This window comes from Schistocerca americana, chromosome 5 (assembly GCF_021461395.2).
Source record: "Schistocerca americana isolate TAMUIC-IGC-003095 chromosome 5, iqSchAmer2.1, whole genome shotgun sequence".
NCBI classification, from domain to species: Eukaryota; Metazoa; Arthropoda; class Insecta; order Orthoptera; family Acrididae; genus Schistocerca; species Schistocerca americana.
This window is the reverse complement of record NC_060123.1, coordinates 162768464-162783150: the sequence shown is the minus strand read 5'-3', so window position 1 is coordinate 162783150 and position 14687 is coordinate 162768464.

Genomic DNA, 14687 nt, shown 5'->3' with positions numbered 1-14687 from the left:
TACTTCTTCTCCATGAATTTTAATAATTACTCCGAATTTTTCTTTTGTTTCCTTTACTGCTTGCTCAATATACAGATTGAATAACATCGGGGAGAGGCTACAACCCTGTCTCACTCCTTTCCCAACCACTGCTTCCATTTCATGCCCCTCAACTCTTATAACTGCCTTCTTGTTTCTGTACAAATTGTTAATAGCCTTTCGCTCCCTGTATTTTACCCCTGCCACCTTCAGAATTTGAAAGAGAATATTCCAGTTAACATTGTCAAAAGCTTTCTCTAAGTCTACAAATGCTAGAAACGTAGGTTTGGCTTTTCTTAATCTTTCTTCTAAGATAAGTTGTAAGGTTAGTATTGCCTCACGTGTTCCAACATTTCTACGGTATCCAAACTGATCATCCCCGAGGTCCGCTTCTACCAGTTTATCCATTCGCCTGTGAAGAATTCGCGTTGGTATTTTACAGCTGTGACTTATTAAACTGATAGTTCGGTAATTTTCACATCTGTCAACACTTGCTTTTATTGGGATTGGAATTATTATATTCTTCTTGAAGTCTGAGGGTATTTCGCCTGTCTCATACATCTTGCTCATCAGATGGTAGAGTTTTGTCATGACTGGCTCTCAGAAGGCCATCAGTAGTTCTAATGGAATGTTGTCTATTCCCGGGGCCTTGTTTCGACTCAGGTCTTTCAGTGCCCTGTCAAACTCTTCACGCAGTATCTTATCTCCCATTTCGTCTTCATCTACATCCTCTTCCATTTCCATAATATTGTCCTCAAGTACATCGCCCTTGTATAAACCCTCTATTTACTCCTTCCACCTTTCTGGCTTCCATTCTTTGCTTAGAACTGGGTTTCCATCTGAGCTCTTGATATTCATACAAGTGGTTCTCTTCTCTCCAAAGGTCTCTTTAATTTTCCTGTAGGCAGTATCTATCTTCCCCCAATGAGTGAGACAAGCCTCTACATCCTTACATTTGTCCTCTAGCCATCCCTGCTTAGCCATTTGACCCTTCCTGTCGATCTCATTTTTGAGACGTTTGTATTCCTTTTTGCCTGCTTCATTTACTGCATATTTATATTTTCTCCTTTCATCAATTAAATTCAATATTTCTTCTGTTACCTAAGGATTTCTACTAGCCCTCGTCTTTTTACCTACGTGATCGTCTGCTGCCTTCACTACTGCATCCCTCAGAGCTCCCCATTCTTCTTTTACTGTATTTCTTTCCCCCATTCCTGACAATTGTTCCCTTATGCTCTCCCTCAAACTCTCTACAACCTCTGGTTCTTTCAGTTTATCCAGGTCCCATCTCCTTAAATTCCCACCTTTTTGCAGTTTCTTCAGTTTCAATCTGCAGTTCATAACCAATAGATTGTGGTCAGAATCCACATCTGCCCCTGGAAATGTCTTACAATTTAAAACCTGGTTCCTAAATCTCTGTCTTGCCATTATATAATCTATCTGATACCTTTTAGTACTTCCAGGATTCTTCCAGGTATACAACCTTCTTTTATGATTCTTGAACCAAGTGTTAGCTATGATTAAGTTATGCTCTGTGCAAAATTCTACAAGGCGGCTTCCTCTTTCATTTCTTCCCCCCAATCCATATTCACCTACTATGTTTCCTTCTCTCCCTTTTCCTACTGACGAGTTCCAGTCACACATGACTATTAAATTTTCGTCTCCCTTCACTACCTGAATAATTTCTTTTATCTCGTCATACATTTCATCAATTTCTTCATCATCTGCAGAGCTAGTTGGCATATAAACTTGTACTACTGTAGTAGGCATGGGCTTTGTGTCTATCTTGGCCACAATAATGCGTTCACTATGCTGTTTGTAGTAGCTTACCCGCACTCCTATTTTTTTATTCATTATTAAACCTACTCCTGCATTATCCCTATTTGATTTTTTATTTATAACCCTGTAATCACCTGACCAAAAGTCTTGTTCTTCCTGCCACCGAACTTCACTAATTCCCACTATATCTAACTTTAACCTATCCATTTCCCTTTTTAAATTTTCTAACCTACCTGCCCGATTAAGAGATCTCACATTCCACGCTCCGATACGTAGAACGCCAGTTTTCTTTCTCCTGATAACGACGTCCTCTTTAGTAGTCCCCGCTCGGAGATCCGAATGGGGGACTATTTTACCTCCGGAATATTTTACCCAAGAGGACGCCATCATCATTTAATCATGCAGTAAAGCTGCATGTCCTCGGGAAAAATTACGGCTGTAGTTTCCCCTTGCTTTCAGCCGTTCGCAGTACCAGCACAGCAAAGCCGTTTTGGTTAATGTTACAAGGCCAGATCAGTCAATCATCCAGACTGTGGCCCCTGCAACTACTGAAAAGGCTGCTGCCCCTCTTCAGGAACCACACGTTTGTCTGGCCTCTCAACAGATACCCCTCCGTTGTGGTTGCACCTACGGTACGGCCATCTGTATCGCTGAGGCACGCAAGCCTCCCCACCAACGGCAAGGTCCATGGTTCATGGGGGGCAATATGTCCTAAGTCTTGAGATTATCTCATAAACTGAGTGTAGCTTTCTTTAAGCTTCGGGTGTCTCGCCAGTTTCTGTCCAATCTGAGAGAAGCGTTTTGCTGCAGTGCTGAAAGAATCGCCTAATTTACTTGGCTCTTTGCGAAACGGAAGATGGACAACGAGTCTGCTTGTGGAATCTTTCGTTGTGTGTTGCACGAAGTGTCTTCACATTGCTTCTCTTCTTTCGTCATAACATCACAATTTAATTCTTCTATCTCCTAGAATTTCTTCAAGAGTGTTTGAACATCAGTTTTTACGAAGCATGACACGACCGGCCGCCATGACGAAATGTTCTGCTATCGTTTGATAGTCACAAGATATGGTCCAACCTAGTTCTGTCTCTTGAAGCACGGGATGATCAGTTCCTACGGAGACTGTCCTTGATTTGTGAAGATATGGACAAAATTCTCCTCCTAGCAACACGTCGATCTTTCTAGGTGACCAGAGCTCTGGATCAGCAAGTTCTATATTTGTCACGTGCCACGTATTGGGATCAATTATTTGTTCAGGTAAGGTGTCAGTTATCTTTGGCAAAACTAAGCATTCGACAGATGACATAAAGGTGCTTACACAGGAGCCCACTAGTATGGAGACGCGGTGTTTTGCTTCTGAGAGGGTTGCACCTATTCATTGAATCGGTACTCTGATGTGCCACCTTTGAAGTCTGAGGCATTGTGCACCTGTTTCCGATATGAAGCATGACTCCGACTCAGAATCTATTAGAACACCACAAGTCTGCCATTTTCCATCGATATCTTGCAACCTTATTCTCGCTGTCGCAAGGAGTACTCGTTTGCTCGCATTGGTGTTCAGTGAACAATAGCTCGACGTAGTTGACTGATGTTCGCCGTTGCGTTCATGTTGCACATCACCTGTAAACTCCTTCCTTGGTGCATCTTGTGTCCGTTGTGATTCTGCATGCAAAAACGTGTGGAGTCGTTTACCACAGGTATGGCAGGTAATGGGGTTGCATTGCGACGCCCTGTGATCATCCTCCAGACAGTTTTAGCACAAGATGTTACGCATCACAACAGCCTTGCGTTCACTACACGTGGCTTGTTTGAATTTGCTTCACTTGTGCAGCTCGTGAGGCTGGTAGCATATGACACGTGCAGTACAACATATGTATGTTTCGAACGCCCAAACTGCACATTTTGATGTTTGTTAACAGTCGTGCCGTGACGTTGTGGTGCTATAGTCTTGTCTGTTTCTAAATATTTACATTTATTCTCGAGAAAGGCACAAGTTTCTTTAAATTTTGGAAAGTTGCTCGTACTCAGACTGGCTTCAGACTCGGTTCTTATAGAATGTTCCACCGTTTCTGTAAGGAGCTGTGATGTAATTATGTCTTGCAAAGAGACACCTTGTTGTAAGGCCATCAGCTCATGCACATTACTTAAAGCTTCGTGTAGTAGTACACAAAGTTCACTGAAACTTGGCTTTGTCGTTGCAGGTAGCGTTAGCAGTTTCCTTTAAGTGTGCTAATGCAATCATTCGAGGATTATTATATCCATTACAGACTAAATCAAGGGCTACCTTAAAGTTGGGATTTTGTAGAAGGGGAAAAGCTTAAAATATGGTGGAAACTTTTGTACTCAACTGACCTCAGTTGGGCGTTGTAGGGTTCAACTGTCAAATTGTTTAATTACAATTTTCTCTGAAAGGTTTCTGAATTTGTTAACTGTAGAAAACACTTTGGAGAGATACTTTTTGTAGGCATCTCCGTTGTGTAATATCATTTAAATCGGATAGGATTTAAAATAATTAATCTTGCTAGAAGTCGGATTAGAAAGATATTTGGCAACAGAGTAAGCATGTGACACTAAGTGGTAGGATTGTCTTAGCGTTCGAATGATCAAATGTGGGTGAAATCTTATGGGACTTAATTGCTAAGGTCATCAGTGCCTAGGCTTACACACTACTTAACCTAAATTATCCTAAGGACAAACACACACACCCATGCCCGAGGGAGGACTCGAGCCTCGGCTGGGACCAGCCGCACAGTCCATGGCTGCAGCGCCCCTGACCGCTCGGTTAATCCCGCGCGGCGATTGTCTTAACGGACTTGATTGTTTCTGTTCTTGGATCCTGTCACAGTCGTTTCTTTATGACCTAGAACAATTGCTTAAATGTGAAAACAGGTTAAGATAATTAGCGTATGACCATGATTTGTGGTGGAACCTGCATGTACCCCCTACTGTAATCAATCATTGACTGTGGAGAAAACCGGAAAAAGAACAGTCTCCCGGCGTGTGTTGCTACTTTCTCAACTAAATGGACTTTAAAGCAACGTGGAGGTCATGAACCAGTTCGGAAAGGAATATGTGAACAACACTGACTATAAAAGGGGATAGGAAAATAGGAAACATGTTAAAGTATGAATAAATGGCTTTAACGATACCATCAGAGTCATATAAGGCAAGAAAATGAGTAACAAAAGGCGTTTTTACTTCATTTCAGGTATTCCGTTTTAGTTTTATTTATCTTTGTTTCTCGTGAATCTATGTTTGTGGTATTTAAACTGTCTCTGTAATTATTCCTCACTTTCAGAGGTGTTAGCAGTATCATCAGAGAATCTTAAAAGTGATATCCCTGAACAATGAATTTTAATCCACCTTATGAAGCTTTCTTTTCATTTCATCATTGTATCTTCGATGGTCAGATTGGACACCATAAGAGACAGACAGTAAATTCGTCTAGCAATATTTTCAGTGCAATTACTTCTGTCTTCCACGTCCAATCTCACTGTTTGCACTTGGAGTTTGTGCATGGTGTATATTACACGCTTCTCACTGCTGCTTGACGTAATTAATGTAAGGATTTTGAAAATCTTCCATTATATGTTGTTGAATACTTTTTATAGGTCTATAGATAATATAATGCTGCCTTGATTTTCTTAGATCTTCTTTTTATTGACAAGCGAAACACCAGATCTTCCTATCTGGGACTTTCATCTGTCTGAAAGACCCAATGGTCGTCGCCTAACGGATCCTCACTTTTATTTTCCATTCTTTAGTACATTGATCTTATCAGTTAGTTCTGCGCTGGTGTTGTTACAGTAATTGTGCGCTTTATCTGCCTTTGCTGTCGTCAAGAAACCGTCGACCACTGTGCCCCGAAAGTCGATGATATATCTCAGTCACTTAGGTTCCAGACACTAATTTGAACAACTAATTGGTTCCACTTCCCGGGCTATTTCATAAATTCCACGGGAGCTTCATCTACGCCGTCAACCTTCTTTCGTCACAGGTCTTCGAAACTCTTTCAAACTCGAATACTAAATCTTCTACATCTTGAAAACCGAAACTCATCGCTTCTTTTTTCACAGCAGACAATTCCTGCCCATCATAGCTTTTCTAAATGTATTATTTCTACTTATATGCCCCCTCCTCCGCGTTTAATAGCGTAATTCGCTTTCTACTCTTAACGTTAAATACTTACTCTTAATTTCAACGAAATTTACTATGAATATTCTGTATGAGGAATCTACCCAATGACGACCACTTTATTCCTATTTCGTCATTTATTGTCCAGCAGTGATTTACCTTTAGTTTCCCTTCACTTCAAGGTGACGTCATTCGTAAATGACATATCGTGTGTGTGTATTGAAACAGGCACGTTGCCATAGCCTTCAGTGGTTCACAACCCCACAACAGGCCACTGCAGTCCTCCTACGCCACCACCGCCCCACACCGAACCCAGGGTTATTGTGCGGTTCGGCCCCCAGTGGACTCCCCGGGAAAATCTCATAGCAGAAGAGTGTAACCCCAAATGTTTGCATGGTAGAGTAATTATGGTATACGCTTACGTGGAGACAAAGTGTAAGTAGGCTATTTATGTTTTCTTATTGGTAACGCCACGTAGCGCTCTGTATGAAAATCATTGGCTGTGCTGTGTGCAATCTGTGGCTAGTTTGCATTGTTGTCTGGCATTGTAGTGTTGGGCAGTTGGATGTTAACAGCGCGTAGCGCTGCGCAGTTGGAGGTGAGCCGCCAGCAGTGGTGGATGTGGGGAGAGAGATGGCGGAGTTTTGAAATTTGTAAGACTGGATGACATGAAGTGCTATATATATTATGACTATTAAGGTAAATACATTGTTTGTTCTCTATCAAAATCTTTCATTTGCTAACTATGCCGATCTGTAGTTAGTGCCTTCCGTAGTTTGAATCTTTTATTTAGCTGGCAGTAGTGGCGCTCGCTGTGTTGCAGTAGTTCGAGTAACGAAGATTTTTGTGAGGTAAGTGATTTGTGAAAGGTATAGGTTAATGTTAGTCAAGGCCATTCTTTTGTAGGGATTTTTGAAAGACAGATTGTGTTGCGCTAAAAATACTGTGTGTCAGTTTAAGCACAGTCTTGTATAATTGTTAAAAGCGGACGTTTCATATTTGTGAAAGGTGTAGGTTAATGTTAGTCAGGGCCATTCTTTTGTAGGGATTTTTGAAAGTTGGATTGCGTTGCGCTAAAAATATTGTGTGTCAGTTTAAGCACAGTCTTGTATAATTGTTAAAAGCGGACGTTTCAAATGTTTTCGCAGCAATCACCGACATAGTGTAACTGAGGCGGAATAAGGTGAACCAGATGGAAAAGCCGCCTTAAAAACCATCTACAGGCTGGCCAGCACACCGAACCTCGACACTAATCAGCAGAGCGGATTCTTGACGGGGACCGGCACGCCTTCCCGCTCGGGAAGCAGCCTGTTAAACCGCACGGCTAGATGGGCGGGCAAATGGCATAATACTGCAATAATATATTAGCGCATTCCATTTTTTTCTGGAACGTTTCTGTATTTCCATAAATCACTGATAAATTCAAGTACTTTCAGTGACCAAAGATATATTCGGAGTCACCTTCCTTGTACAGATGTCTGTCTGTGAAGCTTCTGTCATGGCTCTAAAGTGAAATTCGTATTGTGTTCTCAATTACTAATGGGATATATCCAACAAAAAACCTAGGTCGTTGAGTGTAACTGATCTTTTGAGATACAGTAGAGGAAGTCTTAGCGGACGGCGTCGTATGTATCATACCAGTCATAAGGCTGAAGTCAGAAACAAATACAGTTGTTCATGTAGTGCATCATGTTTTGCAATAAATATGCGAAGTCCAATCAGCGTGGACTTAGTGTACGAGTTTTTCAGTGGTTGTATTTACTTCCCTTTCATCTGATGAGAGACTGATACAAACCAGTCATCTATCGTTAACGATACTGCGGTTTTGATGGAGAATAAAGCAACACTTTTAAAAATTTCTTTTTCAATTAATAGGTACTTCGTAGTTTGGCAAAGGTAACTGGATTTACCGCTGTGATGAACATCGCATTTTATGGCCTATTGGGGTTCTGGAAAATGGAAGCTGACCAGGTGTTGTACAACTGCCGGGATATACGACTGAGTGAAATTTACAAAGCGAAAAACGGAGCCGTACAACAGAGCAGTTGCGCAAATTCAGCCGCGACGCTTTATGCCTCCCGGACAGGTAGCTAGCTCCGAGAAACAAATGCGTGCAATATGAGAAATACAGCGTCGCTGAACGTATGTGTGGGAATTCCCTTGCAGCGTTTGAAACGGACAGGTAAATAACAAAGCAGGTATTTTTTTTTTATATACGGTGAATGACACACGCAAGCCAGTTACTTCACTAATTTGAAATATAAAGTTCACTTACATGCCAGAGTGCCGGCTCCAGTTACGTGTGATACTACAAATTCCACTACCACAGAACATAAAAACGTGCAGTGCAATAAAACTATGTATGCACTCTGAACGCTATCCAGTGAACAGTTACTTGAAATAGAGGAAAGAGTACCAACTACACGAACGGGTTATAATTAACACAGAATGCTGTTCTACAGTATAAACCTAATGATTCGATTATTCAGGGTCAATGTTTTGCCACCCCTTAATGTATAGCATAGCAATCACTTGAAATTCAGAGGCTAGAACTGCACCACATTTTCGATAGAGTAAGACATGACTGCGATTCATTCCATGTACTTCCTCTTCATGAGGTGTAAGGTTACACTACGGACCACGAATGCTAAAGGATTCACTAGAATCGCTCAAAGAATTCTGTTAAAATCATCTATACACTCGGAATACAGGCAATTTTGGTTCCAAAATAGGGTGCTAGTAGTTTCTAGAGTTCATTACCCTCTTATGGGAACAATGAAAAGGGTGGAAGGTCAAGAAAATACTATTTGCTCATTTTTTCGAAACCACGTGATTGTTTGCAAATTGCGACGTACTACTTTGAAATTTGGCTCAAAGGTACACTGCAATTTTGCCTGGCAGTTGCGCAAATCCGCGACGCCCTTGCAGATTTACTCTCTGGCTCCGCGGTACTTCAAACAGCAAGGTGTCGACACATGCGAAAAACTGGCCACAGTTCATAAATTCATTTGAGGTGTACGGTGAATTCAGGATGTCACAATTGCACCAAATTTCACCACAGTTCTCCCCATTGCTTTCGTGGATGTGTCGCACACTAGGAAGACTGTCACACCCCTTGCTACCGACGTTTCATCCGTGCTTTTGTGGAGGTCACAAAAGCAACATCCAGCTTTGAAATGACGCATTTTTCTTAGGGCGACCGAGGAAAATGTTTCACACACAGCACTAGTTTGAATCGATACCAAGAGGCCTCTGGAGCTGGTACGGAGGGCGCCACTGAAACGACTCCTTCCGATATGGAGTCAATTCCCACACGTTTCGCGTTTGACAGCCCTTAGGCGATGTCGCCTGTCCTCATGCGCTAGAACAGCCATTAGGCACCGCTCGGCTGAACGCTTGTCCAAGTCTCTGGCAGGCACATATCTGACTTTCTCAGAATAGGTGCCGAACTAGGATGTCATATAGGAACCCTTTCCCGTTTTATTCATTAATGTTCCATCCCTCCCTGACCACGCCACGGTTGAACACGAAATAGCAAGACCGAAAAAGCGCAAATACCATTTGTGCTTCGGATGACCAGATTTCATCGCATGGTTTTAAACGGCGCCTAGTGAAACATCCTGGCAGGTTAAAACTGTGTGCCGGACCAAGACTCGAACTCGGGACCCTTGCTTTTCGCGGGCCAGTGCTCTACCAAGTTTGGAAGGTAGGAGACGAGGGACTGGCGGAATCAAAGCTGTGAGGACGGGTCGTGAATCGTGCTTGGGTAGCTCAGATCATAGAGGATTTGCCCGCGAAAAGCAAAGGTCCCGAGTTCGAGTCTCGGTTCGGCACACAGTTTTAATCTGCCAGGAAGGTTCATATCCGCGCAAGCTCCTCTGTAGAGTGAAACTTTGCTTGTGGTGCCTAGTGTTTCCGCCCTGTACGCCACAGCAAAGATTGCATTCGCACTACAGTCCAAAGGGGTCGGATCACGTTCAATTGGCCTGCAGCTCCACGACGTCCTTACAGTAGGACTTAGTGTGTAGTGAATGGGGAGGGGTGGGGGGGGGTTATGTGTTTCGAAAGTTGTCAAGGACGGTCGTCCTGTTGCTCACCGCATTGTTAACTGTCGTTTTCGAAAGTGAAACGTGTGAGATTCGACGTCCTAAGAAAAGGGTTAGTTTCATTAACGTCCTGAGGGCTTTTCGTGTAAATCCTGGACGTCGGCGAGTCTGAAATGTTTTCCTCGGAAACCCATAAGAAAACCGCGTTATGTCAACGTTGTACGGTCCCGTTGCTTCGGAAAGGCGTCAAGCGAAGTGACGAAAAGTGGGTAAGAGTAGGTTTGGCGATCTTCCCATTGCGTGACACCTCCACGATGGCGGTGGGCAGAAATGTGGGTCAATTTGGTAACAATGTGACATCATTAACCCACCTCACACTTTGTGAGCTGCGGCCTCTTTTTCGGACGTATCGATACATTGCTCGCTGAAGCTTCGCCGTACCCAAGGGTGACGTCCCAGGGTGCCACGCTTTTGAGTCGTTACAGAGGAAGGCTGTACGCACCTTTGAGCCAAATTTCAAAACTGTGCGGTGTAAAGGGAGACAGATACGGGATTTCGAAAAGGTGCCACTTGTTTGCGTAGTGTAGTTTGCTGTTACGATTCCTTATTGTACTCATAAATCACTTACCACAGCAGTCCAATGATCTGTACACTGTAACACATGTCTTCCAGTACTGTCGTGCTTCAGAAAATAGTTTTAATTAGCATTTGCCTTGGTGCATTCAAACATGGATTCGCCAATCTGTGGATGTTGGTTACCATTGGAAGTCCTAATAATAAGACCGAGTGACGTTTATTAAAGTACTTATGGAAAGAAGGGGATACTATGTATCAATTCTAAGTGTGCTTTCTGAGCTTTCACTCTCTCCACTACCCATGCCCTTCCATTAGCGAGCCATTTATGACCCACTGTGTCAAATATTGTATAAATCTTTTCTACCGAAGATGTAGCGAAAGGGGAAAATGGTCTTTATGTAAGCTTATGCTGACATCCTGCACAGGACAGACGACTTTTTCTGGTCTGCGTAAACCTCCCTCCGACAAGCGATTGTCTTCCGAGAATACGAAGCTTCAAAGGCGGGACTTGCCACCACACTGTTTACCAATTTCTCCCTTTGAGGTTTTCCGTGAGGTGGTTAGGATAAAGGATTTGCATTCGGTCAAGTTCCGATCATCCTGTCTCTAAGTAGGGTAAAGCATGTACGTGAGTGTATACTTTCAACGGGCTGCTGGCGGTAGCCGGTCACGTTTTTCTCCCTCCCGAGACTCAGTTGCTTCCTTATTGACCTTGACGTGGAATCATCGATGTAACGATGAACTGCCCTAAGTACATACTTTCGTTTACTCAGCCTGGCCTGTTACAGAATGGTGCATGTGCTAGCACATTCCTTCCAGATTCTTATATACGGGAGTGACTCTTGTTCATGAGAAACTGCGTTTAGAAGACATGAAAGAAATAATGGCAAAACAGGCACCCGCGGTTTTCAGGGAGGTTACTGTTCTTCACTTGGCAGGCCACATCAAATCAGTTTGTAGACTGATGACGATAGAAAACGGAAAGAAAAAACACATTTCTGTCTCATCGCTCACCTCACTAGTCTTATATGCCTATAGAAAATAAGCCCCCGTACAAATCTTTTCTTCTGTGAGTAGCACATTTACATAAATCTTTGTTTTTCCAACGCATTCCTGAATTTCCATCAAAGTTTTTCTTCTCTACGGCCCCATCAAATATCACACAGTATTTTCCTGAAGTATTAAGGTATATCGTCTCGTCCCTTCCTATAATTACTGTTTTCCTTATTTCTTGACTGCATTTGGAAGAACTTACATATTTTTTGCATGCACCTTTAACATTCCACCTCTTCTCTTTTATCGAAGATTTCTGCAGTTTACAGATGCAACAGAAGATTTAATTAATTTTTATTTCTCTGGAGACAACTAGATGCATTTATTTGTTGTCCAAGGAATCAGCTGATGCTCCCTAGATACGTCGTCAAACGAAGCACCTTTGGGCGCTGCACTGTGGCTTTTATGTATTCGTTGAAAGTTAACGATGGTACATATATTTCAGGAGCGATACTGCTTTTGGAACCGATCTTACATGTTATTTCACTCACTAGTATTAGCTAGGCTTAATGCCCACCATCATGAGCAGTCATAAACAGCATCAATCAGATTTAGGTCGCAACATTAACAGCACTTTGTATTACCCGCATATGTGATTCACTCCGTAACTGAGTATACTCTGTTTCAAACGTCACGGCAGAATAAAAATGTGCCATACGTGAAGCCTCGTAGATTAAACACTGTCTTTCAGACTTCACTCTCCCCCCACACAAATACAAACGGCAAACAGGTTAAATCTTCTAGGGTCTCTCTCCGTCTTTCGAAACTTCTCTAAAGTGTCCTGTAAGCCTTTGTGAACATGTACTGCTCGCAAAAGAAAAAAAAGAGAGAGAGAGAGAGAGAGAGAGTTAAACCAGGCAAACAAAATTCTGGTACGTCAGTATGTTTCTACTGGACCGCTCTCTCAGTGACCTGTGTGAGTCCTAATTGTCTGCACTATTTGCTTCATAAATTATATACGGACCATCAAACGTAGAAAATCACGGTGAGAAGTGTCTCTGGAAAATTGTATTTAATTCTGTACCTTTCTAACAACTATGTCAAAGTCATTTCAGCATTGTATGCGTGATTAGCATTAGCAGATACACCGTGTTGTCTAACATTGTTCCCATTAATTTAAATAACGCCTCACCAACCAAAGAATGAAGATTACCCTCGCACTAGCAAGCCTGAATTTATCTCTAATTTCACGAGAATATAAAAAAATGTGCTTATTTTAACAATCGGTCCTGTCTCATTATTGGTCTTAGAGTCTAAGTTTTGATATATAACTATCGCAACTACCAATATATACACTTTTTATGCTCGGTTACTTCACTTGGCTGTATCTCATAGTCCAGTTTGGGGCCCTAGGACGTCTATGACAGCTCGCCATCCATATACTTCTGTGGGTACTTCCCTCGAATCTAACCAGATGTTTCAAAATTTCATTGCTTCCGCTTAAATGTCATCCTGCGTCCACCTCTGGCCCAACTTCTCTTCCTTGGTCCCTAGAAACTCGGTTCCATTGCCTTTCTCCCAACTGTCTGGTCTAGCTTTCTCATTGAGTACCCCTTTGATTTCGACTTTGTAACGTATCTAGCCCTGTATACGTACCTTACTTTGTTCTCCTCCAGAGCTGCTCATTACTTACTTTTTTCCGGCCATCAGATTTTCACGATGTGCCGGAAACATCTATGAAGTGATTTAACAGAAAAGTTACATTCGTGCCTACTGTTAACTGCTGCTGGCGTTCAGAGGAGAGCTTTAAAATTTGTATTAAAAATACTAATTATTGTTTACCTTGTGATGTTTATGTTTCGGCATATGGGATGCAATTGTACAAGAGCTGAATACTCCTCCTTTATGCGGTACTTCACATCTGTCGAATATCCACAATCTTCAGCCATCACACTATCGAGATGCAAGAGAGTTCCTTCTGCAAGCAGAGAGAGGCCTTGCCATATTCACACTGCTTGCTCTAATTTCCTAAGATATACCTACAGTTGTCTTGAGAAAAACAATTCCCGCTTCCTTTTTTAGTGACTTTAATTTATCTTTAGTGTCTGTCAGCGTTTTAGCTAATAAAACCATATACTAATTAAACTAATTATTGATTTACTTCTGGTGCATCTGTTTCGCCATATTGGATACAATTGTACAAACACAGAATATTCCTCCTTTATAGCCGTCTTCACATCTTGCGGATCTCCACAATCTTCAGTCATCACCCTATCGACAAGCAAGAAAGCTGAAAAACTCCACATCCAGCCCTTCTACAAGCAGAGGCTTTTTCATGTACACAGAGTTTACTCTTTTTTTCCTTTTTTTTACCTACAGTTGTCTTGAGGCTATCAATACCTGCTTCCTTGTTCAAAGACTTTATTTTATCTTTCGTATCCGTCAGCCCTAGAGGTAATAAAACTACGCCGTCTGAGCTGTCTTATCCTCCAGACGTTCTTGGATTCTCTACTGGATTCCTCATCTCCTACCTGCTGTAACTCTTCTCGCAACTCACTTAAGGACGAGTAGAAAAAGTTTTGGTGACAAAATATATCCTTGCCGGACTCTGGTTGTAACATCTGCTGGCTCTATGAGATTTCCTTTATGGAACACGCAACATTTACAGCCATCATAAAGATGCTGTTTCAGCCATGTTTAAAGTCTTGGCATCAGAAATATGTTTGATGATTGTGATATACTACACTTCTGGAACACCTGCCACAGCAGTTGATGTTCCACAAAATCGAAGATCCTTTAGAAGTCTTTGAACGCAAGTTTTGTTATTGTGTGGAATTGTTTACTTTCCTCCAGTGTGATCCAAAGTATGTTAGTAAGATAAGTACAGACGCTCTGTGCCCGAAAACCGACGTGCTATTTAAGTGAATCTTAAATCCGACTGAAAATAATTTTGGTCAAAACTTTACTGGAAATTGACAGAAAAATTTTACTAAGCAAGTTGTAACCACCCGAAAAATCTCCCTTCTTTAGGAGATTTGTCACCAACCTATTTTTGTTGTCATTCGTGCGTAGGTGTTGCTGGGTTACAAAACAGAAACTTTTACCATTTGATTATAGGTAATGGATCTCCCTTGTCTCCTGAGA